Here is an 18,001-nt window from a genome sequence, read left to right as displayed (position 1 = left end):
AGTGCATAGTATTTGCCATGCAAGCATGAGGATCTAAGTTTAAATTCCCACTGCATTTGCAAACTCTGGATGTGCTGGTATATGACTTTAATTCCTTCTCTACAGAGGGTAGAGATGGGCCAATGCCTGAGACTCAGTGGCCAGCAAATCTAACCTAAACAATAAACTTCAGTGACAACACAAGTGTATATATACACATATACCACACTCATACATGTACATGCGCACACAAAGCTTATTAAAACAACAACACTGACATAAATAAAATAAAAGCCTATTATGTCTTAAAATAAATGTTTTGTTTTATGTGTAACTTCTATAAAGAAACTTCTTTCTTTTCCTAAAAACCCCAGTGAAAGTATGTAGTTAATGGAAGGCATTCAGGAGAAAGATAACACAACTGCATAAAGATGTTCAATGTCAAAGGTTAATTTATATTCTTTACATGCTGTCCACAAACATACCACTGAATTTATAAAATGCATATGTAACAATAATAAAGTAAGTACCAGCCCCGTATAAAAATATCAGCCAGGGTAATTTCTTGACAATTACAAGTGTATAGACATATAAACAGATCTCAAGAAAAGAAGGGAAATTACAGACAGCAGATACAAAAACAAATAAAAAATTCAGTGTAAAAATAAACTTTCACATAATGTGGAAAAATAAATCCTTCAATAAGCAGGCTAGCACTGCTCACCTCAAATTAAATTAAAATTGAGTTAGTATCTCAAGCCACAGGTCAATCAATATAAGAGTACAGTGTAAAAATCAAAACAGAAATAGACTAAAAAACACCATGAGCTGGTTCCTGTGACAGCTGGTTTTGTCAAGCTGGCACAATCATCTGGGAGTAAGGCACTAATTGAAGTAGAAAGTCCCAGGCGCATGGATAGCACCTTTCCCTAGGCAGGAGCCTGGGTTTGAATGAGAAGAAAAGCCAGCTGAACGCTACCGTACATGAATTCCTCACACTCTGCTCTCAGCTGTGGTTTTGATGTGACAAGGTGCTTCAATTCCTGCTGCCTTGACTTCCATACAATGGTGAAGTGTAACCTGAAATTGTGAGCAAAATCTACCCTTTCTCAATTTAAGTTGCTTTTTATCAGGGTTTTTAATGATGACAACAGGAAATGACACTAAGACAAGAGTGGTGGAGTAGAGAGGCTTCCTAATCTATAGGGGAAAATGACTAGTCATGAGAGAAAATGCTATGAAAATGAATGTCGTCTGTAAGGGGATGGAGCAATAAGTCAAAGGAACAGAAAAGCAAAGCAAAAGGTAGGAGGATTCTAAAACTTTATATTCTAATTGTACCTTTACCCAAAAACATTTGGGAAACTGTAAAATTGAGAGTTTTTACCAAATAGAAGACAATCCATTGTTGATTACAAATAAATAATGTTTGATGGGGAAATAGGAAGAATTCCAAAAAGTTGCAAGAATTACACAAGTTCAGTCTCAATAAGAGAAATGCAAGCCGAAGAAGATTGAGGTACTATCTGTGTCCCCTTTCACTTTTCCAATCAATGAAATTCAACAAATGTTTTTGGGAAGACATGGGCATCCTCATCCCATGTTTGGGGCAGGTATTTTCACATGTCTTGTGGCAATGTATTTAGGAACAAATACAAAAATCACCAAATTTTGCATTCCTATATCTCTGGAAATATTAAGATAATCCATTTTCAGAATTTATTTTTGCCATGAGCCACAGTGTATGTCTTTATTTTGGCATATTTTTCACAGTAAGAAAAATTATGGAGAGATTTATTATCCATTATTAGGACACTGATTACAGGAAGTGTGGTCTATCCATTAAGATGAATAATGTATAAATGAATAAATGAATGCTTTTTCTTTCTCTCTTTGTGTGTGTGAGTGAATGTGTGTGTGCATGTATGTGCTCATGCACTACTGGACAGAGTTCCAAGAGATATGGTTTTAGAGAAACTGCAACATGGTGAATGTTTGTACTAGGGTAACTTTTGTGTTAAAAGGGAAAAATAGTAAGATACATGCAAATTGGCAGACTTGCAACCTTATTTTCCTAACTTGTGGGTGAATTTGAGAAAGTTATATATGGTGTCTGGCAATCACTGAAAAAACTAAATGTGATCTCCTTCACATAGAAAAGTGTCAAGACAATCAAGTGAGGAAAATTAATTATAAAGCACTTTGCAAGTAATTTCATTCATAAGTATCATAAAAGAGTAGTTAGTAATATTTGAAAAGGCTTTCCCTTTCACACACACACTGTAAGAAATGGCCTGACAGGCTAGCCCTCATTAATATTTCTTATTCATTATAGTTCATTCAGTGTATTGGTTCATTTACAAGAAAATATCTCCTTAACGGAGGCGCAGGGTGCCTGAGGATTGAAAGAGAACAGCATTACAACTCAAATGTTAAGAGACACAGAACATTAGGGCTCCATCTGAAATCAAGTATCTCCCAAGGAAGCAAGGAGATGGAATCCAATTTGTATGAAATCTGACTTGCACAGGTTCTCAGGCAAGCAGCCACTGGATAAAGTGAATTCCACCTACATCAACCCATCAGTCACCTTCAGCGCTGAGGAAAACACCAAAACAGTATCTAGTAATCCATTTTCCATCTCTCTGTGGAGCCTACGGAAGAGGGCAGCAGCCAGCATGGTATTGTAAAGAGAAAATCGTGTGGACCAATTCAATTTCCTCCTATGACAGAATGGCAGGTTGCAAAGATAGGAGGAAAGCAATAGATGTAATCTGCATGAGCCACAGCAAGTCTTTGGATTCTGTCCCATGTGATGCTCCCATCAAGGAATTCAGAATGTTTAGTCTAAATCAGGGTCTGAGGAGCTAGTGCCCCCTCCCACTTGCACTGTATCACCCAGCCCTGACAGAGCACTGGAGAGACCAGGCAGCAAGAAGAAAACATTCACTAGGAGAATGGGGCATGTCAGAGGTGCAGAACCACGGGTGGGGAGAATGTGCTTACATTTTCTGACCTTCACAGACGATATTGGTTAAAACACAGAAGAGGATGAGTGTGGGTTATGAAATTGCTGTCACTGTCTTGGCCTATGCCATGGTCAGATCATGGTGGCAAAGAAATCCTAGAACTTCTCTCTGAGAGGAAGTTGTTGACGTTCTCAGTCACTGATTGGTGTGTGGTGGGGCGGAGGGAGGAGAGAGGCAGGCAGACAGAGACACAGAGAGAGGGGTGAAGAAGGTTGAATCTCACTCCGGAGCTTGGACAAGGAAACCATTGAATGCGGAGGATGGGGATGGTGAAATTGAGACCGGCTGTTTCAAGAACACTCTAGTGGGAAGTCTCTGTTTTACATGTTGGGGGAACACAGCCCGGCAGCTACAATGGGACAAGGACAAAGCAATGACCTATCACTATTGAGTCAGGGGTGTAACCATGAGGGCAGGAGGTGGATGGACCGGTTTGTCTCTTCCCAGATCTCCGGGCTCAGAATCTGTACTTGCTATTGGTGGGTCTTCAAGTTTGTTGCCACTTTTTTCTCTCTGTTCTTCCCCATCTGGCAATTTTCTAGTGTGAAGATGACAGGAATTTTGCTCATCACAGAGAAATTGTAATCTTGCTCTTAATAAAAGAAGGCAAAAATTCTTATTGTAAAGGTCTCCATTTATAACCATGTGTACTTAATTACATTGTCCTCAGTTTGATACAAAAAGAGGATATCTTCCGTTCCTAGTGATGCCCAGTCAGGACATCATTATGATCGCAGAGTAATTTTGTTCCTTCTTGAAAGCAAGCAATACTTATTTTGTTGACTGCTGAGAAAGAATGTGTTAATGATAATACAAAGAGAATACACTGTGGAACCTTGAGTAATATCTATTTTCTAGGTGGTTTGCTATGGAATCAATGCAGTTCCTTGGGATGGGGAACAGAGGAGTTTGAGTTAATGGGATGCTTCAGAACCCACCTCCAAGGTTCTAAGACAATTAAGCAAGTACCCAGAACAGGCAAAGGCCAACCTGACAGCAATGGGTCCATGAATATTAGTTCTCAAAGTTCAAATTAAACCTTAGCTTCCTCTGCTCTTTGTGTAGCATCATTTTATGACAGAGGAAATGATTTTTCTTATGAAACACTGAGCATGAAGAATGAGTATGGTTGAATCATTCTTGATACTAATGAAGTCAGAATCAGTTAATGAAAAGCATTTATTTTAGCAAAATGATCTTCTATGATAACATGATAAAATGAGCTTAGAGTACTTTGGGGGAAATAAGAGAATTTTCATTAAATATTTGTTTCCATTATTGTTATTAGAAAAGGGTGGAACATCATTGAGGAGAGGACATTAATAAACTTGTCATATGTCATTGATTCAATTATACAAGTTGAGTTTGAAAAATCCAAAAGTAAAATGATTTCTGAGTTTTCTCATAGACTATAAAAATTGTACTTTTGAACTTCAGTGAGGCCGGAGGTGGGAATGGGGACTATGACAGCTACTGTCAATAACCTTAGAGATAGAAGCGCATTAAAAGTAGATGAGAAGTCGGGCGGTGGTGGCGCACGCCTTTAATCCCAGCACTCGGGAGGCAGAGCCAGGCGGATCTCTGTGAGTTCGAGGCCAGCCTGGACTACCAAGTGAGTTCCAGGAAAGGCGCAAAGCTACACAGAGAAACCCTGTCTCGAAAAACCAAAAAAAAAAAAAAAAAAAAAAAAGTAGATGAGAATCTAATGTTTATCCTTCCAAAGCAAATGTTTCTGCTTTTAAAGCAGACTTTTGGTCAGAAGGCTGATTTAAAAAAATATGGAATGAGAAGATGATTTTTTGTTTGTTTGTTTAATCAGAAAAACTGAAAGATTTGTTTCACTGTTAGCTCCCCATTGCTCTGAGGATTTCATTATCAGTGGGGTTTCTGGTGAATCACATTTTTAAGTTAAATCAAAAGTGCATAAGGTGTTATACTGTATCACTATATCAAGATGCAGGGCTTTAGAGAGATGACCTTGGAGTTGGGAGGTGCAGGGAGAAGCAAGCTGGAGAGAAAGAAGCAATAGTGAGTGAGCAGTTTGAAAGGAAGATACCCAGGTCAGAGGGCTAATGTGTGGTTCAGGGGTAAGTACACGGCAATTTTCTTGGCATTTTTATGGTAAAATTCTAAGAAGTGTATTTTATGGGTGTTACCCATTATCCAAGAAAACTAATGTAGTAGAGGATAAGTGGGGTGAAGAATGGCCATTGCTCAGCTAATGAGGTAGGCAGGATATTGTACTCTCTTTGTGTCACTCTTATTCCAGAGGCAGAGTGGTACCAAGGGCATAGGTTGACTGAGGAGGTGGTCACATGATGGACAGAGTTCAGATTGGAGTGACTGCTTTGGCTAAAATCAATGTGTCTACGGGGTGATAGATGCTCCATGCAATTTCTGCCTGCAATTTCTACCATTGAGGTTCATCTTTCTACATGATTACTTGGGAACATTCTTATTCCAAAAAAGATGGAATGCCAGACATTTGTGATCTCCCTTTATTTCTAGTATGAGCAAGACCCAAAGCAAAGCCTTTGTGTCACACAAGCTAGCACCTTGGAGGGACAACTGCCTAAGCAACCAACTACCATGTGACTACAGTGAGGGTAGTCACTGTAATGCAGAGATATTTAATACAGCTCTTCATGTAGTGGTGACCCCAAAACATGAAATTATTTTGTTGCTACTTTATAACTGCAATTTTGTTAGTTATTAATTGTAATATAAATATCTGATATGCTAGATATGAGAGATGCAACCCGCAAAGGGGTTGTGACCCATTGGTTGAGAACTGTTGATCTAAAGGGTCTGATAGCACATGACTTGTTTTTCCTTGTGTTTTTTACTTTTATGTTCAAGGGTTCCTCTTGCTTTTTTTACAGAGAAGATACAATTTGTGAGCTGTTATGATATCTCAGTTGTTAAAATGTTTACCATACAAGTGTGAGAACCTGAGTTTCACACTTAGAAACCCGTGTAAAAAATATCCAGGCACAGTGGCATGTTCTTGTAACAAGAGTGCTTGGAAGGCAGAGTTGTTGTTTCTGAAACTTGCTCTCCCACCATCCTACACTACTTAGTGAGGCCACAAGCCAATGAGAAGCCTTGTTTTCAAACAAAGTATACAGTGCCTGGAGAATGGCACCTGAGGCTGACATCTGTTTATCATATACACACACACATGTGCATCCTCCCACACAAACATGCACACACACGAAAATATATACTACAGACACACACACACACACACACACACACACACACACACACACACACTGTATTGTTCTGCATTCTGGCTTGAGCCTGAAAAAGGGGGGGCTTTTAAAAAGATGAGTCTAGAGAGATGGCTTCATAAGTTAAGAACATTTGCTGTTCTTGCAAGGAAACCAGGTTCAGTTTCCTGTACCCACGTAGTGGCTCAAAACTGTCCTTAACTCTAGTTCCAGGGACTGTGGGGCCATCCTCCGGCTTTCAGGGCTCTGGTGCCCTCCTCTAGCTCTCTCAGGCATCAGACACGCATGCAGTATTCATACACACAGAGAGACAGAACAATCAAACACATAAATAAAAAATAGTAAATATATCATTTTTTCAAAAAACAACAGAAGCTTATTTCTATCTTGAATCAGGAAACCATGGCAACAATTTTTCTTACAATGGTATGCTCAAAAAACAAATATATTTGTCTGGTTATTTCCTAGATCCATGACAATTTTTTAAATTAATTAATTAAAGGCAAATCCATTTGATTCTAGGTTAAATGTAGATTCACCAAATAAATTTCTTATATTGAAAACTTGATGAGAAAAATAAAATTAAAAAAATAAATTATGTAAAAATTAGCTAGATTTAAGACGCCTGTCAGTCTTTCTACATGCCAGTTGTTATCATTTTATTTGGCCAGGCATCAATGGAACCAAGCTGTAGCAGCTTGCAACATATTATTGGCTCTTTCTGCCAAATTTCAGGCTTCTAGCACATCATCTAAGATCCAACTGCCACACACTGTATTATTTTACACATTTTTATTTGCTGATCTTAACATATAATTTAAAGGGATTATTAACACCAAGTAGAACTCTCCATGGAAGAAACTTCACATTTTCCTGATTTCTATTCTTTAGTATCTTCAAAAGTAGTTTGAGTAGATTTTACTGATGCTTGAAGTGAGTTCACTAAGGCAGGAGAGGGTCAGTTACTCTCCTTGAGTCACACAGTGTTTTCCTGGCAAAGACTGAGCATTTGGAGAGTTTTTGAACATACTATCATGTCTTGTGGAAAACAAAGTGTGTGTGTGTGTGTGTGTGTGTGTGTGTGTGTGTGTGTGTGCCAGAGATCAATTTTTTTTTTTTTTTTGGTTTTTCGAGACAGGGTTTCTCTGTGTAGCTTTGCGCCTTTCCTGGGACTCACTTGGTAGCCCAGGCTGGCCTCGAACTCACAGAGATCCGCCTGGCTCTGCCTCCCGAGTGCTGGGATTAAAGGCGTGCGCCACCACCGCCCGGCGCCAGAGATCAATCTTGAGGGTCTTTTCTCGTCTGTTACACACCTTTATGTTTTGAGACAGGCTCTTTCACTGAACCCAAAGCTTAACTATTGGCTAGACTGTCTGGATAATAGCTTTGAGAATCAGCCTGCCTCCATCCTTCCCAGCACTGGGGCTATAGGTGTGTTCCACGCTGCTGAACTTTTAAAAAGGGTGCTGTATATCTGCACATAGATCTTCATGCTTGCGTGGCATGCATTTACCGACTGAGCCATCACCCAGTCACCGAAAAATGCACTCTTTAATTGAACATTCCTTAAAGCACAGTCTGACTTCCCCATTACTTCAAATCAGTGTTGGAGTCAGGTTGATGGTCCCTCAGTTCTAAAAGCAAACAACATCAACAACAGATTATGTAATACAACACACCTGCATCCCTGAGCCAGCAGTACGATATCACCTGACAGTTGATAGTCCACGACCATTCCCAAGGATGAGAATGGCCTTGCACGTCTTTCTGTGGTACTAGAATTTTATTGCCTTAATGGTTTTGCATTGCACAATTCAATTAAAGGTCATAAAATTTAATGTCCATAACCTTTTTCCCAGCAATTTTACTTCTAGAGAATTTACCTTAAGGAAATAATACAGATAATGAGGTAAAAGATATATGTGCCCAAGAAAACACAATAATGAGGGTGGTGATGGTAGCACATGATGGAATATCTCCAAAAGTTCAGGTCACAGAGCAATAACTGAGTTGATCACTCCATCTGGTAGGATATTGGGTAGTTCTTTAAAATGGCTACAATGGAGCCCAGTGTATTAGAGGAAAAATTTCTACGAGATTTCAGAAAAATGAAAAAAAAAATATGTCCTTAACTATATAACTTATTTAAGGTATATCACTTGTAAGGTTATTAGCCGATATATGAATGGCAGGTAGACAGAGTCGGAAGTGATTGTAATTCTAATTTTAATATTTGGAAATTTTGGTTGTTTACAGTACACTTTTATTTTCTCTATTATCATGGAAGAATGTGAAAAAAGATTGAATTGTTTTATGCTTGTTTAAATGTCAGGATAGAGAAGGTTGTTGAGCGGTTAAGGGCCCATACTGCTCTTGCAAAGGACCCGAGTTCAATTGCTAGCATCCATGTAGGATGGCTCACAACCACATGTAACTATAGCTCCCTAGGATCTGATATTCTCTTCTGGCTTTCCTAAGCACTAGTCTCAGGCTCATATCCTCACAGAAACACATATGTACACATAATTAAAATAAAATAAATATTTTTTTATTTTAATAGCTATACAGCTACAATGTATATTTTCAATGATATAATTACCTTCATTTAAGGGGTTTGGAAAACATGTATTTGTTTTTAATTTAAGACTTTTTTTTAGAATTTCATACAGAAGTATTGTATTTACATTATTTCTACCTCTTTCTCTCCTTCTTAGCTCCCTCACACATTATGACCTCTTCATTAGTTATTGTTATATACATACATACATATATGTGCACATACATATATTTATGTACACATATGACCTGCTTAACCCATTTAGTGTTGCTCATATGTGTTTAGGGTAAACCACTTGATGCTTCAATCCCTTTTGAGGAAAGCTATTGACTAAATTCCTAGGTACACAGGTATCTTCATGCTTTAGTCTCCTTATTAGACATCAGGCAGGGAACACATATGTTGAATAGCAAGTACAAACAATGAATGTCAAGTATGAGACGGCAGCTGCTTGTAAATACAGAAATTACCTAGCCACATTTGGAAGGGCCTTTCCTCTGATATGACTAATGTTATTGCTGTTAATTAAGTGGCTTGTTGGGAGGAAAGGAATAATTGTGAAATATTTTCAGTGCATTCTTGTCTTTGATGAGCAATGAGTTCCCATAGTAATGCTGCATATTTATAGAATGCCTAGAACATAAAACAGATAAGAGGGTGAAACACTGTCCTCATAACTCTTTTTTCATCACTAATAAGACAATTGCAACCCCCTGGAAATATTTATCACCCATTCATTGCTTCTAGGAATGTTGATTTAAGATATTAGCACCAAGGTGGTCCCTGGAACAGATGACAAACAACCTTGGAGGCTTGAGAAAGCCTTTCACAAGTTCTCTGGTGGGTTGAAAATAATAGGTATGAGATTTTTGATATTCTGGCATGTTCGTTTCTTAAAAGACACACTTAATGATACAGTTTAGGAGAGGAGAATGGCCTCGGGGTTTAAATGGCTTTCCTGAGTGCTATTAAGGAACAGATTTAATAAGACTTCAACACCTATTCTATTGACAAAGGAAATTAACTTACCCAAAAGAAATGTCTAAGATAAAGGTGAACTGCAAAGAGCCAAGCTTTCCCAGCCTCTTTTGTCTGGTATCTCTTCTGCCTGCAGCAGGACAGGAAGGCTTCATCTTAAGAGACAACATGAACCAATTAAAAATGTGCCTAGAGGGAACATGAGGTAGGCCTTTGTCCCCATAGGAAAGTGCAGCCCAAATCACTCATGACATCATCATAGTCAGGCATGGAGACCAACAAAGCCCAGGAAGCAGATGTGCCTCAGGTTAAATGAAACTCATTTCTTCTTTTTATATTAATGTTTTCCATTGTTTGAGAATCTTATATATTCATACTGTGAGTTTTGATTAAGTCCACCTTCTTTTTCTCCTCCCTCATCTATCCCCCATCCCCACCACCAATTTTCCCTGTTAATTTCATATGCTCTTTTTCAAAAGTCCAGATATCCCCACTTAGTGCTGCCTGTACGGGTACACAACCATCTGCTAAGGCATGGATAGCCTCTTAGGAGAAGCAAACTGACACAGCCTCTGTGGAAATCAGTATAGAGATTCCTCAAACAGCCAAAAATAGATCTGCCATATAGCCTAGCCACACTACTCCTGAGCATTTCCCCAAAGGGCTTTATATCTTATTATGGTGATATCTGCTGATACGTTTTCATTGATGCCTTATTCACAATATCCATGAAATGAAAATAGCCTAGTCCATCCATTGATGAATGGATCAGGAAAATGTTGTACATATATACAACATTACTCAAGAAATGTGTCTTCATCATATTTACCTTCCTTCCCCCAACACTTCCCAGATCCACCCCCACTTCTCTTCCCAACCAACTTTTTTTTCTTGATAAAGCCAATTTATGATGCCCAAATATTCTTTGATAAAAACTTCATTTAAAATAACATTCAGGTTGTAAAGGTTTGTGCTTTATTCTTATGACATTGTACTCGTTTCAGGCATCAACTATTGTATCCATTGCTCTCTTCTCTCTGAGTCATCACTTATCAAATTATAAGAAATAGAAATCATGTTGTATCTTTGGGTTAATTGGAGCCCACTGAGGATCAAGGCTTAGAGCCTGGAGACTGGTTTGCTCCATGGAAATATAAGAAACTCTCTTGATACCCACGTTGGTATCTTAGGATTATCCTGAGGTATGTCAGTGGAAAATATAAAAGTTAATTCCAAGTTTAGTGTTTGTGCAAAATATATAACGTAAGCATGTACTTTTTGCACATAAGTCACCCAGCTGTCTGCTTTGTCCTCCAAATTGCATGCTTTCACCACAAGCTTCTGAGGGACTCACTTTGCAGAAATATTTACATTTATATTGTTGCAAATGCTTCCTGTCTAATGAAAATTAAATACTAAATGCAACCAGAATATTGATAAATTTAGAATCCCTGTGATTTTATAAAGCAAACAGTCACCTCAACTACACTCCATTATTATTTTTTTTAATGCAGGTGTTAAAATCACTTCATTTTTCTACTGATAACCAAAAAGCTGGCATGGAAGTAAAAGTAGCAGTCACCAAGTCCCAGGTCGATCCCACCCTTCTGGTGATCCTTTCCTCATTCCCAAGCCATACCCATATCCCTAAGGACGAAGGCACTATCTCAGACTGCTGTACAGTTTCCAGCACTTGGTCAGAGCTTTTCTTGATGGTCTACTCCAGGAGGCCACAAATTTTGTAAACATGGGCACTGATTCTGAATTGTTCTATTTTCCTTTCTTCTTTAGTTTCCAAAACACAAGCATACAAAACTTATTTCAAATATATGATTAGTGTTTGTCTTTTTTTTTGGGGGGGGGGTTTCGAGACAGAGTTTCTGTGTAGCTTTGCGCCTTTCCTGGAACTCGCTTTGGAGACCAGGCTGGCCTCGAACTCACAGAGATCCGCCTGCCTCTGCCTCCAGAGTGCTGGGATTAAAGGCGTGTGCCACCACCGCCCGGCGCTAGTGTTTGTCTTATTAGTGATGGAGAGCAAGAGTCTTTTCTGGATTGCAGGTCCCCAGAGAGCCTTGTGCAAGCATGCTCTATACTCTGATGTAGGATCTCTGACTTCTAGTTGAGGGTTATGGATGTCAAGAACACATTGGACAAGCCATAAGAGGCTTTTGGAAAATTATCTGCAAGCAGCCTTCTTATATATCCAACATGATCAAAAGTCCAGAGAATGATAGTCACAAGGTAGCCATACAAGCCTTGTATCCCTTCACTCAATTTCAGGCATTGTTTAATCTGACTTTGTCACTAACCTCTGCCTGCTTTTGAATCTATAACAAGTCAGATTCTAGTATTTGCTGCCAAACAATTCTTAAAGCTGCTAATGATAGATTCAGCATTTTTTCCATTCCTTACATTCCTTCTTATTACAGAATATCCTTCCTATGCCTCTGTTATCAACTAAGTACTTGAACTTCCTTAGATTGATGAATTTGAAACCTAACCATAATGAGGTAATGAAAATAGAGGATTTGAGAGGTCATTAGACTTCTAAGGGGGAACCCTCATGAGATATAACTGTCTCTATATTTTAAAAATATTTTTACTATTTTTAGCCAGTATAGAAAATATTGGTTTCATTGTGACATTTCATACATATGTATCACTGTACTGCACTCATATTTCTCACCTCTGTTACCTTCTTCTACCTTCCTCACACCCTCTTAATGATCTACTTCCTTTAATTATCTGCCTTCTATTTCAATCACCAACTCATACACACACACACACACACACACACACACACACACAGAGAGAGAGAGAGAGAGAGAGAGAGAGAGAGAGAGAGAGAGAGAGAGAGAGAGAGAGAGAAACAGATGTACAGACAGACAGACAGACAAAGAGAAAGAGAGAGGTAGGGGAAAGAGATAGACTCACATATAAACACATACAAGACAGAGATATATACACATTCACATAAACACATAGGCTCATATACAAATGCATTCTCACACTTAGGCAGACACACTAACACACAAGTCTAGATTACTTACGTGAAGTAAAACATGAGGTACATGAGGTAAATGCTCTTATAAGAAGAGAGGGAGAACACCAACATCAGGATTCCCTTTCTGTGCATGGATAGCCTTGCAAGGCCAGATACATGTGAAGCAAAGGGTGGCTGGCTATAGATAAGGAAGATGTCTCAACAGAATGTGACCATATTGGCACATAGATCATGGACATCCAACTTCTAGAAACATAAGAAAGTAAATATTCTTCCAAATACTTCTCAGTTTATTAAGTTTCTCTGTAGCAGCCCTTAAAGACTGGGCCACTTCTTAACACTTTGGATAAGCATCAAGGGCAGAACTAGCTGTAGGTCTGGGAAGATCTTTCACCTACTCCAGATGCCATTCCTGCTTGACAAATTGTCTTCAAACGCAGTGGTATAAAACTACAGCCATTTTATTTTGCTAACTCCTCAGGCATAAGTAATTTGGAAAAGCTTGCTGAGTACCACTCTTTGGATTTGTCCTGAGGCTGTGTGCAGAGGTCAGCTGGGGCCGCATTCACCTGAAGGCTGGCTGAGCTGGGATCTGAGATGGCTCATTTCCACACTTGGCAGTTTCCCCATCTGGCAGCTGGGAGCTCAGCAAGGCTGTCAACCAAAGCACTTACGTGGCCCTGGCATGATGGTTTCAAAGCAACCAGACAGCAGAAACAATGGACAGCTTCCCACAATGTCCCAAGGCAACCAGGCACTTTATTACCTTGTCTTGGAAGCTGTGCAGGGTTCTTTCTGTCATTCCTATTAGTCAAAGCAATATGTGCACTCAAAAGGAGAATCAGATACCTTTCCATATGCAAGCTTAAAGACACGGGCCATGTTTTAAAACTACTGCTATCTTCTTTTTCTAAGACTGGTTATTTCTACTTCAGCTAGTTTTCATTGCAATAGCTCATCACAATTTAGAGACAGAGTCTCACTATGTTTTACAAACTGGCCTCTAACTCATGAACATCCAGCCATCCAGCCTTTCCCCTATTTACATTGCCAGGATTATAAAAATGCACTAAGAAGCCAGGTTTGCTCATAATGATCTTGTTAGTTTCCCTGTGTAAGTACCACAAGAGATGCCTATAATATGTTCTCTTACCAATACAGGTAAGTGTCCACTACATAGCAGAATTTACAAGAATCCTGTCTACTGATTAAATAACTAGAGTGAACCTACAAGTTACTGTTATAGCACCATCAGTCATTACTATCTAAATCAAGAATACAGGGGCTAGAGACATGGCTGAGTGGTTAAGAGCACTTGCTAGTCTTCCAGAAGATCTGAGTTCAGGTCCCAACACTCATGTTAGGTGGCTTACATCTATGTCTGTTTCTAGGTCCAGGGGATATGGCACCCTCTTTTGGCCTTCAGGGGAATCTTCACACATGTGGTGTACACACACACACACACACACACACACACACACACACACACACACTATAGTCCCAGTACAAAACTGTGTCTTCTGTACATGTCAGGGCAGCTAAACCCATGCACTCTCAATATTATGGCTGACTAAACAAGACCTGAAAGATGACAACACGGTTAAATGAAAACATAAACAGGAGAAATCTCATGGAGCCTCACTCCAGTTGAAGAGCTATAGACAATTAATGATTGCTGAGAGAGGGAAAATTGGTCATCTCCAGGATGATATCCCTAATTGTTTATCCAATATCAAGTGGTCAGACCTAAGAACATAGATACAAACAACACTAGATGGATCTAGCAGGTTGTATTTAATGTATTTGTGTGCATGTGTATGTGTGTGTGTGTGTGTGTGTGTGTGTGTGTGTGTGTGTGTGTGTGTGTGTATGTGTTTGCTTGTGTAGCAATAATAATGAATGAGAAGGAAGGATCCGGGGCATGGGAGGGATTGGAAGAAGGAGAGGAAGAGCAAATTATGTAAACCCAGTACACACATGCAAAATATTTTTAATTAAAAAAAATAACATTTTCTATATCCCCATTAATTTTGTTTAAAAACCTATCAAAGGCTAAGAGCATGCTCATTTTCCTTTCCACCTTATATTTTATACATTTCTTATGTTTATAGTATGCTATACACATGAAGAAGTTAATTAAATGAATTGGTTTTAATATCAGTGTGGAAAAATGTTAAATAAATTAAGAATGAAATTCCCTTCCTCTTCCTCATCATAACCTCTTCAATCACAAATTGTTTTTAATCTCTTGAATTCCTTGTGCCATTTTCTGAATTTATCCAGAAACATAGTGTTGGGCTTGACAATAAGACACAGGAGAAGCAGCATTCAGACTGCAGTTGGAGTTACACCATCTGGATTAGGGGCTTAGAAATATATCCAAATGAAATTTCATGAAAATGGACTGTTGGAAAGAACTGTGTATTGTTAATCTTTGGGGGAAACAATGGAACTAAAATAAAGATGGCGCATTTTTCCAGTGTAATGAACCTCGACACTTGCCATTGTGGCTGCCAGAGTGGATTTGATTGCCAGTTGTTAAATGAGCCTGTATCTCCAAAAGTGGGAATACATCACTCAGCAGAGTGGCAGGCAGATGATGTTTGCTTTAAAGACAGAGATTAAACCGTTGTAGCTATCATGAAGGGCAGTTTCCACTGCTTCCCCTAGACAGCAGGTAGATGCTGTCCTCTCCTCCACATTCTTGCTTCTGAGACAGATTTGAATGTCCATGGGGCCCCTTGCTGACAGTTATGGAGAAAACTTTACCCCAAAGAACATTTGGGTGCTATTAGAGATGACTAAGAAGCTATGCTACGCATTCCCTCATTCTAGTTTAGCTTTGTTTCTATCAGATTTTTTTTTGATACAAAATTCTCTGGTCACTAGTCAAAGAGAAGTTAAATGCCTGGAAATGCCTCAGTCAAGTTACTTATACTCTTGAGGTTTATATTCTCCATCTGGATGAAAAAGAAGTTACAAAGGCTATTTATAAGTTCTCTGTGGGTGAAAACTAATGCCCAGTATAATTGGAGAAGAGAATCAAAGATAAGCGTCCCCCTAAATAGGTCCTTTCTTCCTGCCTGAGGCCTATTTCCCACATTAGAATCACTGATGGCTTAAAGCAGTGGTGTATTAGTTACTTTCTCATTACTGTGATCAAATACTTAACAAAAGCATTTTAAGGAAGGAAATGTTGATGCTGGCTAATAGTTGGAGGGTTCAATCAACCTTGGTGAAGCAGTTATGATGGTATCTGCTTAAGGCAGCTCATCACACTGAATCAGCAGTCAGGAAGGAGGGAGCAATGAACGCTGGTGCTCAACCCCCATTTTCTTTTTTATTCAGCCCAGGGAGCATCTCCATAAGATCACGTTATTCATATTTAGAGTGTGCCTTCCCACTTTCATTAACCCAGTATAGAAACTTCTTCGTAGTCATGACGAGAGGTTTGTCTCCTAGATGATTCTAGTTCCTGCCAAATTGACAGTGAATATTCATCATGTAATATTCATCATGTGATTGCTTGCAAAACTTTATTTGCAAATCCAATATACATATGCAGGAGCTAGGAGGTCACTGAGACTCACTCAACCCCAGTTATCCAATGGCTTTTCCTCAATAATAGTTTGTACTTTGAAGACCCCAAAACCACACTGTCTTTTTTTTTAATCAGTAAAGCAGTCATAAGCATTACCATGCTTCACCAAATGACCATTTTCTGCCAAGCATCTTGCACAGTCCCTAGTCAGTTCTTTTCACCAATTTTCACTACCTTTGCTATTAGTATCATTTATAAAGAAAATGTGACTAAAAAAGAGATTATTCATTTGTCCAGGCTAAGAAGTATAGTAAGGATTCTAAGCTAGATTCCCCAGTCTTTGAAGCCTATTCACCATGGCCCTCTAGGAAGAGATGAATGAGTACAAGAAGCCTGCCAGCCACATGAGCAAAAGCATTTATCTGGCAGCAGATAGGTGGATTCCCACGCCTGACTCCAGAGGTGCCAGCTGTGCAAAAAAGGTTGGCTACCTCTTCTTTTTTTAAAATGATTGTTATTTTTCTTTTCTAGTATTTACCTTATAAATATTGTACAACCATGTCACTTTGATACTTTGAACGCACCTACAGTTTTAGTTTATGAAAGTATAAGTCATATAGCCTAAACTTTCCATCTTTAAACTGTGTGATTCAAGAACTGGTAGCGCAGCCCACTTGTCAGGCATGCTCAAGGCATTCGGATTAATCTACAGCACCGTGGGAAAATCGAAACAAACAAAAATACTTCTTAATATATGTGCAATTCAAAATATTTTAGTATATTTATAGTTGTGCAACCATCAACACTGTTAAATGCTGAGCATTGTCTCCACCTTAGAAAGAACCCTCCACCTGTCTGTGAGCATTCACTCTTCTGTTGCCGCCACAGCCTATCAAAAGGCTAACCCCATTTATTTCCTACACATATGCCTGTTATGTGTGCTCAAGATGTAGCCTTTTGGGTCTGACTTCTCTCATTTAGTTAAATGCCATCAGTCCCTTAAAGGCTGTTTCCCTCTCATAAAATAAAGGCGAGTGTTGAATGAGTTCTGTAAGGATAAGATGATTCACAAAAAAATGTTTAGCACAATTCCTAGGGCATAAAAGGTTTAAGAAATGTGTGAGCTTGGTAGTTCATGCCTAAAATCCCAGCATTTATGTGGTTTAGACAGAAAGATCACAAGTTAGAGGCAAGCCTGGGGTACATAGTGCTTTGGATGGAGGATAGCTTGAGCTAGACAAGAGGACTAGTCTCAAAGCAAACAAACAAAACAAAACAAAACTCTAAGAAATGGAACGTCATTACCTAGAATAACTACTGTTAAAATAAATTGAGGTTTGTAGGATGTCAGATGAATTCTGGAGAATAGAGGGAATGCAAGTCTCAGGGAGGTTGGCACTTTCAGGAGGACCCTTAGATCTGTGTCTCCTCATTCATTGGCTGGTCTCACTGTTACTCTGCATTAGCTCTACTATCTATTCATGCAGATTATTATTTTTTTGTATGGAGTGTTCCTGTTCACTGTAGGATGTTTATAAGCCTTCTGGACCTCTCAAAAGGCCAGTAACAATTCCACCACCATTGCACACATACTAAGTATGATAACTGAAAATGTCTGAGGCACTGCCAAATGTTTCCTGGGGGCAAAATCTATCTTGGTTAAGAAATCTGTCCTAGACT

General features: G+C 39.0%; 1 protein-coding gene across 4 annotated transcripts in view; it reads left to right on the top strand.

Annotated features, from left to right (window-relative positions):
* Positions 1-18,001, top strand: part of Ctnna2 (catenin alpha 2) — a 1,136,313-nt gene that overhangs the window by 512,690 nt on the left and 605,622 nt on the right. The window lies entirely within an intron of this gene.

This window comes from Peromyscus eremicus, chromosome 3 (genome assembly GCF_949786415.1).
Source record: "Peromyscus eremicus chromosome 3, PerEre_H2_v1, whole genome shotgun sequence".
Classification (NCBI taxonomy): domain Eukaryota; kingdom Metazoa; phylum Chordata; class Mammalia; order Rodentia; family Cricetidae; genus Peromyscus; species Peromyscus eremicus.
The sequence above is the reverse complement of the archived record's forward strand: the minus strand, read 5'-3'. Positions and strand labels throughout refer to the sequence as shown.